The sequence below is a fragment of the Pleurodeles waltl genome, chromosome 1_2 (assembly GCF_031143425.1).
Source record: "Pleurodeles waltl isolate 20211129_DDA chromosome 1_2, aPleWal1.hap1.20221129, whole genome shotgun sequence".
NCBI classification, from domain to species: Eukaryota; Metazoa; Chordata; class Amphibia; order Caudata; family Salamandridae; genus Pleurodeles; species Pleurodeles waltl.
In genome coordinates, this window is record NC_090437.1 from 1208714444 (window position 1) to 1208735474 (window position 21031).

A 21031-nucleotide genomic window follows, 5' to 3' on the forward strand; every position below is an offset into this window, starting at 1 on the left:
CATGTTTACAATCTTTAACAAATGTCTCAATGCGGTGATATTATCTGATACACTAAAGTGAAACGTTTAAGTGTGTTAAAGAAATTGCCTTTCATGAATTTGAGTCTTTGTCATACTTGTATATGTTTTTTTGTTGTTGTACAGTTTATGTGCCAAACATTTTCAGGGCTAACACAATTACTGATTAATGATGTATTTAATGTCAGGCGCTTCAACAAACTACCAAAGCACTCGCATTAGTCATTTCTATCCAGCGTCACTGCAGCTAATTAGCCAATCAGACACACTTTTTACAGTCATGAAGCAGCGTGCTCAGTTTCTCATTTACATGCCACTTTCACCTTCCACAAGTTAATGGGGTGTGTGTGGCCGGGCGCGGGCGCGGGAGTTTACCGGTTGGGGATTGGGTGCGTTATGGCTAGAATTTAGGGAAAATAAAGTTGTCAGTATTAATCGATGACTTTGCGGGCTTACCTCAGTATACATTGATAGTGACTGCAGCCAGGTAACTGCACCTTAATTCCTAACTACATTAAGGCAACACTGATGCCAAAATATGGTTCATAGATTGTTTGTGGACATATTTTGCTGCCTATGTCATCTGCTTTTCATTGCAGTAAACAAAGCCATGTTGTAGACGCTCCCTGGGAAGCTTTGCTAAGCAACACAACTGCCTGGTTAATGATTGCACGGCCCAGCAGTAAGGGAATGATTTCATGTGTTTGCTTAGATTACCATCAGCCAGGTCTGACGGGAAGGTCAATAGGTACCTGGAGTAAGTACAAACTATTGTTCACGGGATCTCGCAGATGATTAAAGAGTATTGGACGCATCCCAAGTCCCCGTTTCCAAAGAAATATGCTTTATGTGTTATTGTTTTCTAATGGCTTGGTTTCAAACAGGTGAAACTCTTAAGCATTGCATCACAATTGAAAGCTCTCCTTAGCCACAGTTGTTTGAGTTGCGTTCCCTCAACATGCCCTCACCTTTCCTGGGCACGTCCCCCAGCCACCTGGCTGTGCAGCAGGAAGCAGTAGATTCCACTGCCTCGTCCAGCTATGGCACACATCCCTGGCACCAACCTGCTGGTTCTTCCCTGCATACTCTCGAAGTCCCCCCACCCTACCCAACTTCTCTGACCAGCCCATAGTTACTCTAGCATTACAGCTACTATATACAAGGGCTTGGGTCCACCTGATAACCATAAATGTGGCTCCCATCCTCTGGCCAAGATCACTTTATATGAATACCACTAACAAATTAGCACATTGGCGGTTACGTAGGACGCCATCCATGGATACATGAGCTGAAATCATGACTCATTAGATGGATTGAACGAGCTGTTATATAGAACAGAACATAAAGTTAGAATGATGATGATGTTGGCTTAGTTTTGTTGACTTGTATGGTACCTCCATGGTAACAATGGTGAGCACAAAAGCCCATAAGGACATGCTGCCACAGTCTTTTTGGCACTGACTTTGCTACCTCTGAGAGTCGCAAAGGCAGTGCCGGGGGTTGCAAGGAGTAAGCCAGGGATCACGGCTGCGACTCCTAAATGACGTCCATCTCATTTTCTTAGCAAGAGCTCCGAAACCATGTTGCATTAGCAACTGTCAAGCGTTTTGTATGTAGTATATCTCTTGCTTAGCTTTTGAGTAGTCTGAAAGTGACACGCTGGTAACTCCAGAGCATTTTGAGTCCACACCTTGTTGGGCCTTTCCGTTTGTACAAGTTACATTGACGTAATAAATGCTTGCACCCAGGTGCTGAACAATGGGCCCCAGTGGTGTAACAAAGGCCCCTGCCGTGCAGGGGGCCCCCGAGCTCCATGTGGGCCTTCAGCACAGTACCCTATCTTGATAGCTCCGGAGTGAGTCCGGAGGGAGCCCCTCCAAGTACTTTGCAGGGGGGCCCTCCAAGTTTCCTTATGTCACTGATGGGCCTCTCTTGTAGTTGTTGTTGTGAATTGTGTATGCTTTGCGAGGAAACGTGCTCATGACTACAAACTCTTAGTAGGGAACACCTCTTTTTCTCAGTCCAACAAAATGGAAGTTCTACATGCGTTTTATCGAAATCTCATAAAAATATTATTTCTAGATTTTAGTGACATCGTATTCATGCGTCAAGGTGGGCTTGATCTTCAACATACTTAATTTTTGAGTGGGCGCAAAGCTTAACTTGTCCCTAGATGACTGAAAAATAAGCAGACCTGCTAGACAAGCGGGGGCTGCAAAGAGCACTGGCTGAGGTTCATTACAAGACGTGATGTATGAGAATGTAACACAAAAATAGACATTAAAATTAAAAACAAACAGCTTGCCATCCAAAATAGAAAGAGGAAAACGTGTGGTAAAGCAAACATTCGATATAAACTTGCCTTTTTCGAGAACAAATTTAATGCAGTTTCTTATTACAGAGTCTTATTCAGGTGTATGTAGACGGAACACAAATAGCATTTTATTTACCAACCCTACCCGTAACGTAGGTACGAAAGGAGGCATCGGTACACATGAACCTTGATCCGTCACATAAGGTACTCTGAGGGCTTTGGGTCGCTGGAACCGCCTGTTTACGTTTACAAGACCAACTCTTCCACATCAGCAAAGGCGGCCTGAAAAACAAGTGCGCAGCAAGGCCTGTGCGTGACGAAGCGGCTTGGAAAACTTTCCGGGACTATAATACTTACATTCAGCACACACACAACGCCATTTTTATACGTTTTTACTTTAATACAAATTGCACCCAGACCTTTATGGTTTGTTACGCGAGAGCAGAGCGCGGCTCTTGATGGTAAGGCCTAGCAAAGTCTGTATTTTTCTGGAATTTGACGCTCCCCGTCAGAGGAAGCTGAATGTCTTGGCAGCAGGGAGACTGGCGGGAGTCTCTCACTCACCCAGAAAGTGGTGATGGCAGAGGAAGGCTCCCTATTTCCTGCCTCTGGAATGGCCTCAGCAAGGAGCAGAGACAGCGACATCAGGTAATTGGCTCCCAAGTGGTCTTTTAGGAGGGAAATCTGACCCTGCTAAGTAACTTTTGGGCTGGTTAAACAGGCACAGGGATGCTGACCGCGTGCACTGAGTGGAAACATCTGTCTGAGACAGTCTTACCACCCGAGTCAGCCTCAGTGCTCAGTGTGGGCACGGGGTTCCTGGAAGCGCTGCTTGTCTCCGGCTCAAACTGAGGTTGATGTCTCAATGGCACGAACAGGGGGGATTTTGTTTCTAGGATGTACTTTCTACGCTTCCCCTTTCCATTAACTTTTCGTTCAAGGAACAAAGACCAGAGCTGAAACACTTTTCTCTGTAATTTGGAATTCTATACCCCATGTGAGCTGCACAAAACCCTCTTTTCAGGTATTCAAAAAGGACCTGATATATCCTTCTCTAATTTTATCTCCAACGGTAAATTTTTGCATGCTGTTGCCATGAAGGATCTGTAAAGCAATTCTTAACACGTATATATGTATAGATTTACTATTTAATATGTATATTTGGTCCACTGAAACTTTAATATCAGTACAAAAATATTCTGCAAACCAGTTTTATGTAAAGAATAATTCTTTGATCTACCTCCTGTCTCTTGCGATTCGGTTTGTAATTTTTTTCCTATAAAGTGCTTTAACTTACTGCTACTCTGGCAGTGAGTTAGAGTGCCATTCCAGGACCTCTACGACAGACTAGCTGCCTTCTTCCATCAGAAAATCAAGGATATCTACAAGACTCTCCGAACTCACCAACAACGCCCCAACCCGATCCCTCTGAACCCTCAGTGTTACTGCATGCCTGGACCCCCTCATGATGAACAAGACTCCCTCCATCACAAGCAGTATCCACTCTGCACCCCACACAACCCCTGCCCCCACTACATCTTCAACAAGGCCTGTGCCTTGATTGAACCCAAACTCCGCAAGATCATCAACTGCTCCCTAGAGTTGGCCGCTTTCCCAGAGGACTAGAAGCACGCCGCGATCCGCCTGTTCTTGAAGAAACCCATAGCCAACCCCAAGGATCTCAAGAATTACTGCTCCATCTCACTTCTGCCTTTCCCTGCCAAGGTCGCCAAAAGAGCAATCAATGCTCAGCTCCGCCAGCACATTAAGGACAACAACATCCTGGACATCTCCCAATCAGGACTCAGAACTAATCGTAGCACCAAGACTGCCCTGCTCGTCACCACAGATGACATCCACTCTCTACTTGACCGTGGCCAAACTGCATCCCTCATCCTACTGGACCTATCAACCACCTTCGATACAGTGTCCCACCGCACTCTCTGCGGCAGACTCCACACAGCAGGCATATGAGGCAAGGCCCTTTGGTGGATACACTCCTTCCTGACAGACAGAACGCAGAGAGTCAGACTCCTGCCACACCTGTCAGAACCTACAGAGATCAACTGTGGAGTACCCCAAGGGTCCTTGTTGAGTCCCACACTGTTCAACATCTACATGGCCCCACTCGCCCATTCGGCAGAAACTACAGACTGAACATCATCTCCTACACTGATGACACCCAGCTGATCATCTCCCTGACTAAAAACCCCACAACAGCCAAGAAGAAATTCCAAGATGGGATGAAAGCAGTTGCCACCTGGATGAAGGAGAGCTGCCTTAAGCTAACCTCTGACAAGACTGAGATCCTCATCTTGGGACCCACCTCCTCAGCCTGGGATGACTCCTTGTGGCCCTCAACACTTGCCAGCCCCTCCACCCCTACAGAACACACATGCAACCTCAGCGTCATCATCAACTCAGCGCTCACTGTCACAAGACAGGTCAACTCCATCGCCTCCACCTGTGTCCACATCCTCCGACTCCTACGGAAGATCTTCAGATGGATCCCAAGCGACTGCAGCAAAACTGTGACACATGCCCTGATCACAAGCAGACTTGACTATGGCAACGCCCTCTATGCCGGAACCACCAAGAAGAACATGAGCAAGCTACAACAAATCCAGAACACCTCCGCCAGACTCATCCTGAACATTTCCCACCAAGAACATCACAGGACACCTGAGAGATTTCCACTGGCTCCCAGTCGGGAAGAGGATCAATTCAAGCACCTCATAGTGCTCACAGGGCCCTCCACAACCTTGGACCTAGGAACCTCAACCACCACATCACCCTTTACTCCCCTGCCAGACTTCTTCACTCCTTCTAGCAGTCGCTCACCACTGTACCCCGCATAAGGAAGTCCTCGGCTGGAGGGAGATCGTTCTCCTACCTTGCACCAAAATGTTGGAACACCTCAGACAGTTGCCATCGCTACCTCAGTTCAGGAAAGACCTCAAGACCTGGCTCTTCGACTGAACCCTGAGGACATACCCCGCAGCGCCTTGAGATGCGACGGGCGAGTAGCGCGCTCTAAAAATATTGATTGATTAATTGATTGATTGATCTGGCAAGAGTTAAGTAAAACTGAAAATTCATACATTTAAACTCTTGCATTACTATGAAAAAATGCATTCTCTAAATAAATAAGCAAGAAAGGCAGTGCTAATGACTGAGTTTTCAATTATTTTGTATGAAAGTTTGCAACTATTTATATGAATCCTATTAAATTAAATCTCTTACTGGCAGGAGTGAAACCAGTTGTCTGTATGAGGTAACTATTATGTCTTCTGGTGATAAGGCATGGAACGAGATGTTGCATGTCGCATCACATCTGTGTAGGAGGCTGGACTGGCTTGTAGTGAGTACCAAGGGGTAGTTGCACCTTGCACCAGGCCCAGTTATCCCTTATTAGTGTATAGGGTGTCTAGCAGCATAGGCAGATAGATAATGGTAGCTTAGCAGAGCAGCTTAGGCTGAACTAGGAGACGAGTGAAGCTCCTACAGTACCACTTAGTGTCATATGCACAATATCATAAGAAAACACAATACACAGTTATACTAAAAATAAAGGTACTTTATTTTTATGACAATATGCCAAAGTATCTCAGAGTGTACCCTCAGTGAGAGGATAGGAAATATACACAAGATATATATACACAATACCAAAAATATGCAGTATAGTCTTAGAAAACAGTGCAAACAATGTATAGTTACAATAGGATGCAATGGGGACACATAGGGATAGGGGCAACACAAACCATATACTCCAAAAGTGGAATGCGAACCACGAATGGACCCCAAACCTATGTGACCTTGTAGAGGGTCGCTGGGACTATTAGAAAATAGTAAGGGTTAGAAAAATAGCCCACCCCAAGACCCTGAAAAGTGAGTGCAAAGTGCACTAAAGTTCCCCAAAGGACATAGAAGTCGTGATAGGGGAATTCTGCAGGAAAGACACAAACCAGCAATGCAACAACAATGGATTTCCAGTCGAGGGTACCTGTGGAACAAGGGGACCAAGTCCAAAAGTCACAAGCAAGTCGGAGATGGGCAGATGCCCAGGAAATGCCAGCTGCGGGTGCAAAGAAGCTGCTACTGGACTGTAGAAGCTTAGGTTTCTGCAGGAACAACAAGGGCTAGAGACTTCCCCTTTGGAGGACGGATCCCTCACGCCGTGGAGAGTCGTGCAGAAGTGTTTTCCTGCCGAAAGACCGCCAACAAGCCTTGCTAGCTGCCAATCGTGCGGTAAGGGTTTTTGGACACTGCTGTGGCCCAGGAGGGACCAGGATGTCGCAAATTGCGTCAGGAGACAGAGGGGACGTCGAGCAAGACAAGGGGTCCTCTCAGCAGCAGGTAGCACCCGGAGAAGTGCCAGAAACAGGCACTATGAGGATGCGTGAAACGGTGCTCACCCGAAGTCGCACAAAGGAGTCCCACGTCGCCGGAGAACAATTTAGGAGGTCGTGCAATGCAGGTTAGAGTGCCGTGGACCCAGGCTGGACTGTGCACAAAGGATTTCCGCCGGAAGTGCACGGAGGCCGGAGTAGCTGCAAAAGTCGCGGTTCCCAGCAATGTAGTCTGGCGTGGGGAGGCAAGGACTTACCTCCACCAAACTTGGACTGAAGAGTCACTGGACTGTGGGAGTCACTTGGACAGAGTTGCTAGATTCAAGGGACCTCGCTCGTCGTGCTGAGAGGAGACCCAAGGTACCGGTGATGCAGTTCTTTGGTGCCTGCGGTTGCAGGGGGACGATTCCGTCGACCCACGGGAGATTTCTTCGGAGCTTCTAGTGCAGAGAGGAGGCAGACTACCCCCACAGCATGCACCACCAGGAAAGCAGTCGAGAAGGCGGCTGAATCAGCGTTACAGAGTTGCAGTAGTCATCTTTGCTACTATGTTGCAGTTTTGCAGGCTTCCAGCGCGGTCAGCAGTCGATTCCTTGGCAGAAGGTGAAGAGAGAGATGCAGAGGAACTCGGATGAGCTCTTGCATTCGTTATCTAAGGAATCCCAAGAGACAGAGACCCTAAATAGCCAGAAAAGAGGGTTTGGCTACCTAGGAGAGAGGATAGGCTAGCAACACCTGAAGGAGCCTATCAGGAGGAGTCTCTGACGTCGCCTGATGGCACTGGCCACTCAGAGCAGTCCAGTGTGCCAGCAGCACCTCTGTTTCCAAGATGGCAGAGGTCTGGAGCACACTGGAGGAGCTCTGGGCACCTCCCAGGGGAGGTACAGGTCAGGGGAGTGGTCACTCCCCTTTCCTTTGTCCAGTTTCGCGCCAGAGCAGGGCTAAGGGGTCCCTGAACCGGTGTAGACTGGCTTATGCAGAAATGGGCACCAAATGTGCCCATGAAAGCATTTCCAGAGGCTGGGGGAGGCTACTCCTCCCCTGCCTTCACACCATTTTCCAAAGGGAGAAGGTGTAACACCCTCTCTCAGAGGAAGTCCTTTGTTCTGCCATCCTGGGCCAGGCCTGGCTGGACCCCAGGAGGGCAGATGCCTGTCTGAGGGGTTGGCAGCAGCAGCAGCTGCAGTGAAACCCCGGGAAAGGCAGTTTGGCAGTACCAGGGTCTGTGCTACAGACCACTGGGATCATGGGATTGTGCCAACTATTCCAGGATGGTATAGAGGGGGCAATTCCATGATCATAGACATATTACATGGCCATATTCGGAGTTACCATTGTGAAGCTACAAATAGGTAGTGACCTATATGTAGTGCACACGTGTAATGGTGTCCCCGCACTCACAAAGTCCGGGGAATTGGCCCTGAACAATGTGGGGGCACCTTGGCTAGTGCCAGGGTGCCCTCACACTAAGTAACTTAGCACCCAACCTTTACCAGGTAAAGGTTAGACATATAGGTGACTTATAAGTTACTTAAGTGCAGTGTAAAATGGCTGTGAAATAACGTGGACGTTATTTCACTCAGGCTGCAGTGGCAGGCCTGTGTAAGAATTGTCAGAGCTCCCTATGGGTGGCAAAAGAAATGCTGCAGCCCATAGGGATCTCCTGGAACCCCAATACCCTGGGTACCTCAGTACCATATACTAGGGAATTATAAGGGTGTTCCAGTAAGCCAATGTAAATTTGTAAAATTGGTCACTAGCCTGTTAGTGACAATTTGAAAGTAATGAGAGAGCATAACCACTGAGGTTCTGGTTAGCAGAGCCTCAGTGAGACAGTTAGTCATAACACAGGTAACACATTCAGGCACACTTATGAGCACTGGGGCTCTGACTAGCAGGGTCCCAGTGACACATACAACTAAAAAAACATATATACAGTGAAAAATGGGGGTAACATGCCAGGCAAGATGGTACTTTCCTACACAACCCCCCCCCCAAACGAAGGACAATAAGACTAGCCATGACCTGATGAGTCTTCATTGTCTAAGTGGAAATATCTGGAGAGTCCATCTGCATTGGAGTGGCTACTCCCAGGTCTATGTTCCACTGTATAGTCCATTCCCTGTAGGGATATGGACCACCTCAATAATTTAGGATTTTCACCTTTCATTTGTTTTAGCCAAAGTAGAGGTTTGTGGTCTGTCTGAACAATGAAGTGAGTGCCAAACAGGTATGGCCTCAACTTCTTCAGTGCCCAGACCACTGCAAAGGCCTCCCTCTCAATGGCAGACCAACGCTTTTCTCTAGGGGTCAACCTCCTACTAATAAAAGCAACAGGTTGATCCTGGCCCTCAGAATTAAGTTGTGATAGGACTGCCCTACTCCTAATTCAGATGCATCAGTTTGGACATAGAATTTTTTAGAGTAACAAGGGCTTTTCAGGACAGGTGCAGAGCACATGGCCTGCTTCAGCTCCTCAATAGCTTTCTGACAGCTAGCTGTCCACAATACCTTTTTAGGCATCTTTTTGGATGTGAGGTCATTAAGAGGGGCTGCAATGGAGCCATAGTTCTTAATGAACCTCCTGTAATACCCAGTGAGGCCTAGGAAGGCTCTCACCTGAGTCTGAGTAGTAGGGGGAACCCAATCTGTAATAGTTTGGATTTTCCCCTGTAGTGGTGCAATCTGTTCCCCACCAACAAGGTGTCCCAGATAAACCACCTTCCCCTACCCTATCTGGCACTTTGAAGCCTTGATAGTGAGGCCTGCCTTTTGCAGGGCCTCTAAAACTTTCCATAGGTGGACCAGGTGATCATCCCAACTGGAGCTAAAGACAGCTATATCGTCCAAATATGCTGCACTAAAAGCTTCCAGCCCTTGCAGGACTGTGTTCACCAACCTTTGAAAAGTGGCAGGTGCATTTTTCAATCCAAAGGGCATTACTGTGAATTGGTAATGGCCTCCAATGGTTGAAAATGCAGTTTTAGGTTTAGCATCTTCTGATAATTTGATCTGCCAATACCCTGCAGTCAAATCAAACGTGCTTAGATACTTGGCAGATGCCAGTGTATCTATGAGCTTATCTGCCCTGGGTATAGGGTGAGCATCAGTTTTGGTTGCCTGGTTGAGACCTCTATAATCTACACAAAACCGCATTTCCTTCTTTCCATCCTTGGAATGAGGTTTTGGTACAAGTACCACAGGAGAGGCCCATGGACTTTCAGAGTGCTCAACCACTCCCAGCTCTAACATTTTCTGCACCTCTTGCTTTATGCAGTCTCTGACATGGTCAGGCTGCCTATAGATCTTACTTTTGACAGGCAAGCTGTCTCCAGTATCTATAGTGTGCTCACACCAAGAAGTGGTACCTGGCACAGTAGAGAAGAGTTCAGAAAACTGACCCAGGAGATTTATGCAATGGTCTTTCTGCTCAGCAGTAAGACAATCAGCCAAAACTACACCTTCCACAAGAGCATCTTGTTCTGTGGAAGAGAAGAGATCAGGTAGAGGATCACTGTCGTCTTCCTGTCCCTCATCAGTTGCCATGAGCAGGGTGAGATCAGCCCTGTCATAGTAGGGTTTCAGGCGATTGACATGGAGCACCCTAAGGGGACTCCTGGCAGTGCCTAAGTCAACTAAGTAGGTGACTTCACCCTTCTTTTCAACAATTATGTGGGGTCCACTCCATTTATCTTGGAGTGCTCTTGGGGCCACAGGCTCCAAGACCCACACTTTCTGCCCTGGTTGGTACTGAACCAAAACAGCCTTCTGATCATGCCATTGCTTCTGGAGCTCTTGGCTGGCCTGAAGGTTTTTGCTGGCCTTTTTCATATACTCAGCCATCCTTGATCTGAGGCCAAGTACATAATCCACTATATCTTGCTTTGGAGCTTTTAAAGGTTGTTCCCAACCCTCCTTGACAAGTGTTAGTGGACCCCTAACAGGGTGTCCAAAGAGGAGTTCAAAGGGGCTGAAGCCCACTCCTTTCTGGGGTACCTCCCTGTAGGCAAAAAGGAGGCATGGTAAAAGGATATCCCATCTCCCGCGGATTTTTTCAGGGAGTCCCATAATCATGCCTTTGAGAGTTTTGTTAAATCTCTCCACCAGTCCATTTGTTTGTGGATGATAGGGTGTAGTGAACTTGTAAGTTACACCACACTCCTTCCACATGGCCTTTAAGTAAGCAGACATGAAATTGCTTCCCCTGTCTGATACTACTTCCTTTGGGAAGCCCACCCTAGAAAATCTTCCTAGGAGGGCCTTTGCCACTGCAGGTGCTGTAGTGGTCCTTAAAGGAATTGCTTCAGGATATCTTGTGGCATGGTCCACTACCACCAAGATAAACCTATTGCCTGAAGCAGTAGGAGGGTCAAGGGGGCCAACTATGTCAACCCCTACCCTTTCAAAGGGAACCCCAACCACAGGCAGTGGAATAAGGGGTGCCTTTGGGGTGCCACCTGTCTTGCCACTGGCTTGACAGGTTTCACAGGACTTACAAAATTCTTTTGTGTCCTCAGACATTCTAGGCCAATGAAACAAGGGGACAAGCCTATCCCAAGTTTTCATTTGTCCTAGATGCCCAGCTAGGGGAATGTCGTGGGCTAGAGTTAGGAGGAACTTTCTGTACTCCTGAGGAATCACTAACCTCCTGGCAGTTCCAGGTTTAGGATCCCTTGCTTCAGTGTACAAGAGGTTGTCCTCCCAGTAAACTCTGTGAGAGTCACTGACATCCCCATTAGCTTGTTTGACAGCTTGCTGTCTTAGACCCTCTAGTGTGGGACAGGTATGCTGTGCCACACTCAGCTCCTCCCTGGCAGGCCCCCCTTCACCCAAAAGCTCAGCAGTGTCTGCTTCCAGCTCCTCTGGTGTAGGTTCTGCACAGGGTGGAAATTCTTCTTCCTCAGAAGTAGAATTCACTGTAGAGGGAGGGATAGTAGGAAGTGCTTTACTTCTACTAGCCCTAGCTTTAGGGAGCACTTGGTCCATTGTTCCAGGATCCAAGCTTCCCTGTCCTTTTTGCTTTTTGGCCTGAGCCCTGGTTAAAGCAAAAATATGCCCTGGGATGCCCAGCATTGCTGCATGGGCCTCCAACTCCACATCTGACCAAGCTGATGTCTCCAAATCATTCCCTAATAGACAGTCTACAGGTAAATCTGAAGCTACCACAACTTTCTTTGGACCAGTAACCCCCCCCGCAGTTGAGATTTACAACAGCCATGGGGTGGCTAAGTGTGTTGTTGTGAGCATCGGTTACTTGGTACTGGTGACCAAGTAGGTGTTGTTCAGGGTGGACCAGTTTCTCTATCACCATAGTTACACTGGCTCCAGTGTCCCTGTAGGCCTGAACCTCAACACCATTTATTAGGGGTAGTTGCTTGTACTTATCCATGTTAAGGGGACAAGCAACCAAGGTGGCTAAATCAATAGCCCCCTCAGAGACTAACACATCCTCTGTGGTCTCCCTAATCAGACCAACCCCAACTAAGTTACCAAAAGTGAGCCCAGCTACTCCCTTGGATTGGCTATTAGTAGGTTTGCTCCCACCACCACTGCTATTAGTAGGGATACTAGGTGTAGCAGTAAGGGTTGTAGTGGTAGGAGGCTTGGTGCTTTTCTTTGGACAACTGGGATCTGTTGTCCAATGGCCTTTTATTTTACATAAATAGCACCATGGTTTCTTTTCTTTGTTTTGATTAGAAGAGGATTTGGGCCCACCACCCCCACCAGAGTGTTTTTGTGGGCCTGATGAAGACTCATTTTTAGATTTGTCCCCACCCTTGTCAGAAGGCTTACCATCCTTCTTCTTGTTGCCATCTTTGTCACCCCCTGTATGAACTTTTCTGTTCACCCTTGTTCTGACCCATTTGTCTGCCTTCTTTCCCAATTCTTGGGGAGAGGTCAGATCAGAGTCCACCAAGTACTGGTGCAACAAATCAGACACACAATTATTAAGAATATGCTCTCTCAGGATCAAGTTATACAGGCTGTCATAATCAGTTACTTTACTGCCATGTAACCACCCCTCCAAGGCCTTCACTGAATGGTCAATGAAATCAACCCAGTCTTGTGAAGACTCCTTTTTGATCTCTCTGAACTTTATCCTGTATTGTTCAGTGGTTAAGCCATAACCATCCAGGAGTGCATTCTTAAGAAGTATAAAATTATTGGCATCACTTTCTTTCACAGTAAGGAGCCTATCCCTACCATTTCCACTAAATGATAGCCATAAGATAGCAGCCCACTGCCTTTGAGGGACATCCTGTACAACACAGGCCCTCTCAAGTGCAGCAAACCACTTGTTAATGTCATCCCCCTCCTTATAAGGGGGAACTATCTTGTGCAGATTCCTAGAATCATGCTCTTTTGCAGGATGACTATTGGGAATACTACTGCTGCCACCATGGGTTTCTAAACCCAGTTTCTGTCTCTCCTTCTCTACTTCTAAAGTCTGTCTCTCCAAATCCAGCTGTTGCTTCTTGAGCTTCAGTCTGGTTTGTTCCACTCTCAATCTATTGAGCTCCCTTTCTAACAATCTGTCATCAGGGTGGGTGGGAGGGACATTCCTAGACACAGAAGTATGATGAGAATGAACAGAAGGAGACCTGTCCCTTACAGAGGGCACCCTAACAGCTTGGCTGACAGTGTAATGTGAGAGCACACCATCTGTATGATGTGACTCCACCTCAGTACCAACTATGCTAGACTGTCTAGTAATGGGCAGGCTAAGAAGTTTCTTTCCTGAATCTTTTCCTGGGGGAGTCCCTGGATCAGATTGGGAACCATTAGCTACTTTTTCAACAGATGGGGCACTTTTAGCCTTATCTTGTTCTCTAAGCATGTTAAGTAACAATTCCAAGGAAGGATTCTTCCCTACACTCAAACCTCTCTCTATGCAGAGACTCCTTGCTCCTTTCCAGCTAAGGTGATCATATGCAAGTTTGGACAGATCAACATTTTGGCCTGTGCCAGACATTTTTAGAGAGGGTTAAAGTGATAGAAAAAGAGAAAAAAGTTTGTCAGAGTTTGTCAGAGTTTTTAGAAAGACAGAGAAAAAAAACTTTTTTAACTTTTTAGAACTTTTTGAAAGTTTAGAAGTACTTTTCAGCACTTTAGAAAAGAGTGAAAAGAGGAAATGCAAAACTTTTTAGTTATGTGTACACACACTGAACTTGTTTTGTATATTTTTCTCTTATGAAAAGTACAATGACAAGAGTGGTAAGTAGTCTCATAGCACTTATCCCACCGCTGCACAACCAATGTAGGAGGCTGGACTGGCTTGTAGTGAGTACCAAGGGGTACTTGCACCTTGCACCAGGCCCAGTTATCCCTTATTAGTGTATAGGGTGTCTAGCAGCATAGGCTGATAGATAATGGTAGCTTAGCAGAGCAGCTTAGGCTGAACTAAGAGACGAGTGAAGCTCTTACAGTACCACTTAGTGTCATATGCACAATATCATAAGAAAACACAATACACAGTTATACTAAAAATAAAGGTACTTTATTTTTATGACAATATGCCAAAGTATCTCAGAGTGTACCCTCAGTGAGAGGATAGGAAATATACACAAGATATATATACACAATACCAAAAATATGCAGTATAGTCTTAGAAAACAGTGCAAACAATGTATAGTTACAATAGGATGCAATGGGGACACATAGGGATAGGGGCAACACAAACCATATACCCCAAAAGTGGAATGCGAACCACGAATGGACCCCAAACCTATGTGACCTTGTAGAGGGTCGCTGGGACTATTAGAAAATAGTAAGGGTTAGAAAAATAGCCCACCCCAAGACCCTGAAAAGAAAGTGAGTGCAAAGTGCACTAAAGTTCCCCATAGGACATAGAAGTCGTGGTAGGGGAATTCTGCAGGAAAGACACAAACCAGCAATGCAACAACGATGGATTTCCAGTCGAGGGTACCTGTGGAACAAGGGGACCAAGTCCAAAAGTCACAAGCAAGTCGGAGATGGGCAGATGCCCAGGAAATGCCAGCTGCGGGTGCAAAGAAGCTGCTACTGGACTGTAGAAGCTTAGGTTTCTGCAGGAACGACAAGGGCTAAAGACTTCCCCTTTGGAGGACGGATCCCTCACGCCGTGGAGAGTCGTGCAGAAGTGTTTTCCCGCCGAAAGACCGCCAACAAGCCTTGCTAGCTGCCAATCGTGCGGTAAGGGTTTCAGGAGACAGAGGGGACGTCGAGCAAGACAAGGGGCCCTCTCAGCAGCAGGTAGCACCCGGAGAAGTGCCAGAAACAGGCACTACGAGGATGCGTGAAACGGTGCTCACCCGAAGTCGCACAAAGGAGTCCCACGTCGCCGGAGAACAACTTAGGAGGTCGTGCAATGCAGGTTAGAGTGACGTGGACCCAGGCTGGACTGTGCACAAAGGATTTCCGCCGGAAGTGCACGGAGGCCGGATTAGCTGCAAAAGTCGCGGTTCACAGCAATGCAGTCTGGCGTGAGGAGGCAAGGACTTACCTCCACCAAACTTGGACTGAAGAGTCACTGGACTGTGGGAGTCACTTGGACAGAGTTGCTGGATTCAAGGGACCTCGCTTGTTGTGCTGAGAGGAGACCCAAGGTACCGGTAATGCAGTTCTTTGGTGCCTGCGGTTGCAGGGGGACGATTCCGTCGACCCACAGGAGATTTCTTCGGAGCTTCTAGTGCAGAGAGGAAGCAGACTACCCCCACAGCATGCACCACCAGGAAAGCAGTCGAGAAGGCGGCTGGATCAGCGTTACAGAGTTGCAGTAGTCGTCTTTGCTACTATGTTGCAGTTTTGCAGGCTTCCAGCGCGGTCAGCAGTCGATTCCTTGGCAGAAGGTGAAGAGAGAGATGCAGAGGAACTCGGATGAGCTCTTGCATTCGTTATCTAAGGAATCCCAAGAGACAGAGACCCTAAATAGCCAGAAAAGAGGGTTTGGCTACCTAGGAGAGAGGATAGGCTAGCAACACCTGAAGGAGCCTATCAGGAGGAGTCTCTGACGTCACCTGATGGCACTGGCCACTCAGAGCAGTCCAGTGTGCCAGCAGCACCTCTGTTTCCAAGATGGCAGAGGTCTAGAGCACACTGGAGGAGCTCTGGGCACCTCCCAGGGGAGGTACAGGTCAGGGGAGTGGTCACTCCCCTTTCCTTTGTCCAGTTTCGCGCCAGAGCAGGGCTAAGGGGTCCCTGAACCGGTGTAGACTGGCTTATGCAGAAATGGGCACCAAATGTGCCCATGAAAGCATTTCCAGAGGCTGGGGGAGGCTACTCCTTCCCTGCCTTCACACCATTTTCCAAAGGGAGAGGGTGTAACACCCTCTCTCAGAGGACGTCCTTTGTTCTGCCATCCTGGGCCAGGCCTGGCTGGACCCCAGGAGGGCAGATGCCTGTCTGAGGGGTTGGCAGCAGCAGCAGCTGCAGTGAAACCCCGGGAAAGGCAGTTTGGCAGTACCAGGGTCTGTGCTACAGACCACTGGGATCATGGGATTGTGCCAACTATGCCAGGATGGTATAGAGGGGGCAATTCCATGATCATAGACATATTACATGGCCATATTCGGAGTTACCATTGTGAAGCTACAGATAGGTAGTGACCTATATGTAGTGCACGCGTGTAATGGTGTCCCCGCACTCACAAAGTCCGGGGAATTGGCCCTGAACAATGTGGGGGCACCTTGGCTAGTGCCAGGGTGCCCTCACACTAAGTAACTTTGCACCCAACCTTTACCAGGTAAAGGTTAGACATATAGGTGACTTATAAGTTACTTAAGTGCAGTGTAAAATGGCTGTGAAATAACGTGGACGTTATTTCACTCAGGCTGCAGTGGCAGGCCTGTGTAAGAATTGTCAGAGCTCCCTATGGGTGGCAAAAGAAATGCTGCAGCCCATAGGGATCTCCTGGAACCCCAATACCCTGGGTACCTCAGTACCATATACTAGGGAATTATAAGGGTGTTCCAGTAAGCCAATGTAAATTGGTAAAATTGGTGACTAGCCTGTTAGTGACAATTTGAAAGTAATGAGAGAGCATAACCACTGAGGTTCTGGTTAGCAGAGCCTCAGTGAGACAGTTAGTCATAACACAGGTAACACATTCAGGCACACTTATGAGCACTGGGGCCCTGACTAGCAGGGTCCCAGTGACACATACAACTAAAACAACATATATACAGTGAAAAATGGGGGTAACATGCCAGGCAAGATGGTACTTTCCTACAATCTGTCATTGCAATATCATCCTTAGAGTTGTGGAAACTGGTGGTTGTCGTCTGGCTTGTCCATGTCTTTAATGTTTTTTCCTTTAAAACGTGGATGTTACTATTGCCTGTGTCAACTTGTTTCTTCTGTAGAAGCATGCGGTGTACGAACCACCAAAAGGCGGACCCAATACTGTGAAAGAAGCTGACCTCAGTTGGAGATGATCAATTTTCTAGGTGAATAAGGACACTATTAGTTTTGTACTTAATGTTCAAGCACTACTCTTGTTTTAGGATGTTGAAATTATTGTAAATTTTCCATTTGTCTGGGAAGTGGAAGTGCTGAAAAGTGAAATATGGACATGTTTAATCCTTCATTGAGTTCTACGTCATGTTTTAAATATAACACAATAATTGGGATCACTGGAAGAACTGGTTTCATGTTTATGCTTTGATGGCACTTGACTTGTTGACGTTAGTCAAGACGCTGTGATTTTGTTTGTTGGGTCTGGAAGGTTTGTGGATTTTACAGCATCTGCCATAGTTAGTAAGTGGTGGAATGATGGTAATAAAGTAACTGTGTATAAACGTTCTTTGTTTAAAGTTAAAACACATTTTGGTAGGACGCCCATTGAACTCAACCAGTACACATTGTTCAGTAGAGTGCATGGAACAACAAGAGTGAGGCTAATTACATATCTGTTATTAGGGAGTTATTAGGGGTGTTAAATACATACCAGAGGGATCAAGTTGACCCTACTATAAAACAAAAACTAGGGAACTCAGAAAGAGTCTAACCAAGAGGAGTTTGAGGGGGAGACTTTGGTGGTGACGGACTGATGTGCATGTGGCTGACTGCCAAAAGCCATCAAACATTGGTGCCACAAGGCAGATATATTGCTTCTGCTCTCCCCACTTACATTGTCTCACGGATCCGATCCCACTCTCTCCTCCTACAGACCCGCCAACCGCTATAGGGCTTGCCCCACTTGACTATCCAGATGCCCTTCTGTAGCTCAAGGATTGCCTTAGAAATGGCCGCTCCCCTATATCTTACCATCATTCCTCTCTCCATCCACTGAGACCCTCCCCCACCTCTTGCCTCTATAGGCCATCCCTTCACTTACTCTCCTGGTAGCTGACCCTGAGCCTAACCTGACGTTATCCCTGTATAGAGATTCTATGCACCAATAGCTAATTAATCAACCCCAGGACATGCTCTTCGAAGGGAACATTCATCTGTATTCTCACAACCCAATTGGGGCTCAAATATACACAAGGAGGGGGTCTTGAGTTGGAGTTATGGGCTTTGAGCTAGGCACTCTGAAACCCCAATTCTGCGTTTCGAGGTTTAGGACCTGAGTTCTATGCTCTGATCTTCGATCCCTGATGGCTGCCTGTTCACCATTGTTCATGATCCCCTCGCCCATTACGTTACTGTCCGCCCCTGCCCATCCCTACCCCCCTCTTTCGTTTCTATGCCCATCCCTGTGCAATACACGATTGTTATTAGCATTTTCACCCAATTGGTACCTCTATGCTACTGCACCACGATGTACTGTTTATTCAATAAAAAAATGACAACACAAAAAAAGCATTGGTGCCACCACAACTCAATGTAAAGGTGTCTGAGAAAATGTATTAGAAATATTGTGGCTCATTCCATGCAGATGAAGGAGGTGCGCATTGCACATGAGATTGCCACGGATGCTGTTGTTAAGATAGTTTTTCTCCAGAGGAGCAGCTCCGGTAGCTTGTACTCACAATAAAGTACAATCCCAAGAGATGTTAGAGTTCAAGAAATATGGGGACCCGGATGCAGGAAAGGGTTATGGGCCCCTCTTTTTCCATGCGGGTAGGTGAAAAGAGCCACTAGTGAGTTGCCGATGGCCCCTCGCACTACTGTGCTCTGGTGCTACTGCATCTGCTGCACTATTGATGGCTACACATCCGATAGGGAGTTGTGGTTGCATGCTGTGATCATGTAGTGTGTTTGTAGTGATGTATATAGTGTGTGTTGTTGCTGGGTTGGGTGTGTAGGAGAAGTGTGTAGTAACTCAGCCATCTAGTCACAAGGCCTGGAATGGAATGATCTTTAGTTCTTCACACTCAGAGATAGAGACCTCTGGCCTTATTTTCTGTTTTCAATGCAGAATGTTCCAAATCCACACCTTTTCTACTAGTGAAATGATGTAAATGTGAAGAAAATACATACTAAAGCCTGTATAAATGCACGTGCTTGCAGACTGATGGAATCCACATTCGATTACATTTGAATTTAATTTGCATGTAAGGGTTCTCATTCTATTTTCAATCTCCTGTACTGTGGGTGAAGGAAACAAAGGAGAAGCCGTGCAGCACGGAGTTTTTGTGAAATGCAATGTGTCCAGTGCAGCAAGGTCGGCCAGACTGCCTACAGAAGTAACAAATATTCCCCAATCCTATATAAAGTATATGAAACACTAACTGAAGATCTGGAAAATACTGGTCGGGTGTTGAATTGGTCTTTAGAAGGGAGGAGAAGAAACCTAAAGAAAAATAAAACAAAACAAAAAACAAAAGGCAGGAGAACAAAGGAAAGGCACAAAGAACAGTCATCCAAACAAGGAGCAGGGCTGAGGTAGGTCACTTTCATTCTGTCCTATTTACTTACACCTTATTTTCTTTGCCTTAGTTCCTGGAAGTATGTTTTATACTTTGTAGCAGTTTTGCAGCTGGCAGATAGCCAAACTGTACTCTAAATCTATTACCTTTGTCAATGTTTTTTACATGTTGCACAGTACTACAAGGAGCCATGTAAAGTGGTTTGAAGAGACAACCTCTCTCTTTGCAGAAAACACCAGCCAGGTTGACAGGCAAATGCGACAATAAGTGTGGCAAGCAGTGCAAAGTTGCATTTCATTTGTGTCACCGTGTCTTCTGCATGGATTGTCGGGCATGGATGTCGAGGAGATTGTGCAGACACACCGGACAATATGGAAAGTCAGCGATGCATGGGAGAACTTCTCAGGGTCTGACACTCAGCCGAAAAGAAGCATTCATTCAATGCTTAAAAAATCGCTGCTCCCTCTTAATAATGAAAAAGTTTTGAAAAAAATCCTCTGTACTTGTTCTGTTGCAGTTTTAAATAGTGAGAACGCAAGCCAAAGGTGCGCTTAACACAAGCACCAGTTACATCATAGAAGGACTCATTCATGTTTAGTGAGCACAGGGAAGATTATGTGATTTGCCCAGAATCGCAGGATGCTGAGCCAACACCAAGACTTGAAACTGGCTCTCCAGCTCCAAAGACAGCAGCTCTGGCCATTATGCCACCCCCCCAAAAACTCCCTTATGTGGCATCGCCCCACTGATCAAAACAAGGGATCTCTGGATGCAATCATACAACTTAGCTTGCATGAAAGCAAAAGCCTACCTAACCACGTAGGTATATGTGCCCTAAGAAGACCCCCTCTTTCAAATAGTTGGTATACCCTTTGACAGTACGAGCAAGAATTCTTGGGCAGCGAAGAAGACATTTTTGCATGACGTTGCCTACCAGACATCAACACTATCGAATGTGGCCTGTATGTTCCTGCATACCTTTCATGTAATTTCAATGTTGGAAAAAGTTGTAGACTAGATGTAATACTCTTTCTCGACCCGTACTGTGCATCAAATTACCTTAGCCAGTATCTGTGATTATTTGGGATGAAGGCCACTTTTCTTTACCTAAAGCCTACATTTTGTCTCCTTATTATTACAGAGCCGAAATCTTGTGCGGTGCCCAGTTGTTGAGCTTCTGCACAGTTCTGGGGAAAAGACAATAAATTACACGAGTTTTCAAGATTTAATCAAGAGCCATACTGCGCTTAATAAAATGAGCTCCTCATGCATAAATGAAAAAACATAACCTTTGCCATTTCATGTGTCCACCAACATTTCTCTGTGTTTGTTGCCTGCTAAAAGATAATTTATTTAGTATGAAATCAGTAAAAATAAACCATCAAAAGCAATTGCTTTACTTAATTCCACAATTAATGTTTTGCCTTTTATTATGACTTCGCTTCCCAGATGCGTAGGATGTTGTCTGTTTCTTCTCACTGGTTAGTGTTTGGCTGCCTCTGTCCAGAAAAGCAATAACATAACTTAATAAATTATTGTTTTAGATGTGACCACAATTT

At 46.5% G+C, this 21031-nt stretch overlaps 1 long non-coding RNA gene across 1 annotated transcript; it reads left to right on the forward strand.

The window, feature by feature from the left end:
- The first annotated feature begins 2878 nt into the window (after positions 1-2878).
- On the forward strand, positions 2879-20733 carry LOC138296099 (uncharacterized). The gene is made up of 3 exons (XR_011203758.1): positions 2879-2980; positions 17022-17105; positions 20614-20733. It is a non-coding gene; the product is annotated as an uncharacterized lncRNA (long non-coding RNA).
- The last annotated feature ends 298 nt before the right edge of the window (positions 20734-21031 follow it).